Source organism: Rana temporaria, chromosome 2 (genome assembly GCF_905171775.1).
Source record: "Rana temporaria chromosome 2, aRanTem1.1, whole genome shotgun sequence".
Taxonomy (NCBI): domain Eukaryota; kingdom Metazoa; phylum Chordata; class Amphibia; order Anura; family Ranidae; genus Rana; species Rana temporaria.
This window is the reverse complement of record NC_053490.1, coordinates 453,617,437-453,619,726: the sequence shown is the minus strand read 5'-3', so window position 1 is coordinate 453,619,726 and position 2,290 is coordinate 453,617,437.

Sequence of the window (2,290 nt, the reverse complement as noted above, 5' to 3'; positions counted from 1 at the left end):
TTGGGTACCTTGTTGCACAACCGTGCAATTGTCAGTTAAAGCGACGCAGTGCCGAATCGCAAAAAATGGCCCAATCATTGGACAATCAATTCTTCCGGGGCTGAAGTGGTTAATTAGGAAACCACTTCTGTATCAGAGACTACTTGTGTCCTACATACTACTGACCGCTTGAACACTGGCTAGAACTAGAGCAGATAGCCAGGCCTGAAACTAGTCAAGCATGTTCCCCTGCATTTTTCTTTGGCTCTGCCTTCATGATGGATTCTTGCATCAGCCTTGAGGGGGGTGACTAAATATTTTCCTGACCTGAAAATAAAATTGTGAAGGAAAGTGAATGCCAAGTTTCTCACTAAAGCTAACTTTTTAGCTAAGCTATGCTTAGTACACGCAATGAGAAAATCAGATGGAAAAATAATGCTTTTGGAGTGGTCGTCCGATAATCCGATTGTTAGTACACAGCACAGCGTTCAAGAGCCAATCATGACCGCTCATGCAAAAATATCCGAAGGTACACGCACGGAAATTTTTCTCATACGATACCCCATACTCATTCACATAGGGTGGGGGGGCCAGGATCTGGGGGCCCGCTTATTATAGGGCGCACCCAGATTCGGATGAGCCCGACAATTAATGGCCAGGGTTGTCGGGTAGAGGCCCTTGTCCTGATGGGGACAAGGTGCTTTGGGGTAAGGGGCCGCAGGGTGCCCCCCTGCCCCAAAGCACCCACCCCCCATGTTGAGGGCATGCGGCTTGGTACGGTTCAGATGGGGCGCTCGCTCGTCCCCACCCCCTTTCCTGACCGGCCGGGCTGCATGCTCGGATAAGGGTCTGATATGGATTTTGGGCCCCCCCACGCAGTTTGTTTCAGCGTAGGGGTTTCCCCTTGAAATTCATACCAAACCCAAGGGCCTGGAGGGGAACCCATGCCGTTTTTTTTTATTTAAAATTGGCATGGAGTTCCCCTGTGGGAGGGAGGGGTTTGCCTTAGAACAGGTTCATACTGGGGCGACTTCCAGTAAAGTTGCCTCACTATGAACGGGGATCCGACTTGGAGGCGACTTCCATTAATATCAATGGGTAGAAGTCGGATTGAAGTAGTACAAGAACCTTTTTTTCAAGTCGGAGCGACTGCAGTAGTGTGCATTAAGAAGGCTCCGTTCACTTACATTGATTTCTTCATGCAGCGTGACTTGAGGCGACTAGGGGCGACATGAAGTCGGATCTAAAGTCGGACCTGTGTGAATTGGCTCTTTTGTTTTATTTATTTTTGCTGGTGCCTTGTTAACTTCTTGGTGGAAATAAAAGGGTGCTGCACCTTGGTGATCTTTGATCTCTGAAAAATTGCCTACCCTTTCTTTAAAGTGTATCTAAACCCAAAAACAAGAATGTCATTTTGCAGCTTACCATTCCATAGATGTGGTGGCCGTTTCCTTTTTCAGGACAACAGAAACCTCACCCTCCTCATCTCTATAGCATAGATTGAATGGGTTCTGTAGTCCCCAGAGAGGACTGTAAATTGCAAGCCAACTAGATTTCTCACATGATCAACCTGTATTTCCTAATAATAAAGAACACACTCTGAATTTTATTATATAATGGGGGAGATTTAGTAAAACTAGAGCACTCAGAATCCTTGTGCAGCTTCGCATGGTAGCCAATCAGCCTCTAACTTCAACTTGTTCAATTAAGCTTTAGCTTTAAAACCTGGAAGCTGATTGGTTTCTTTGCAGAGCTGAACCAGATTTTGCACACTTCAGTTTAAGTAAATCCTCCTACCCCTATACGGAGAAAAGGAGGGGGGGGGTTTGGACTTTGAGCGAAATTGCACTTCCTCCTGCCTACCCATATATGGGTTATAGGCTGGTATCTTCAGGTTATTGGACACTGGCAAACTTTGGAGGACACACAAAATACACCACCCCCTAAGCTAGTGTGGGGGGGGGGGTAATTCAGATTTTATTTATTATTATGCACTGACTATCTTTGAAATTGCCCCAGCCCCTGTTCAAATCTAATTCAGGGACAAGACCGAGGACCAGTGTCCTCAATCTGGGGAAATAGCATGGAGAGCCAGAGTGCAACGAGCGAAGCCCACAGAAGAACTGGGACAGGGAGGAGACACCGAGGAGGGAGAGCGGAGACACAGAGAGAGGGCGGTGACTGGAAGGAGAGCAAAGACCAGTGTTCTGCTGAAAACTCCAACTCGCCAAAATCTCTAACTACATCACTTCTTTGAAGCACCTATAATTGGAGATTTGGACAGGTTGGCTATTTTGACAGAACAGCGTAT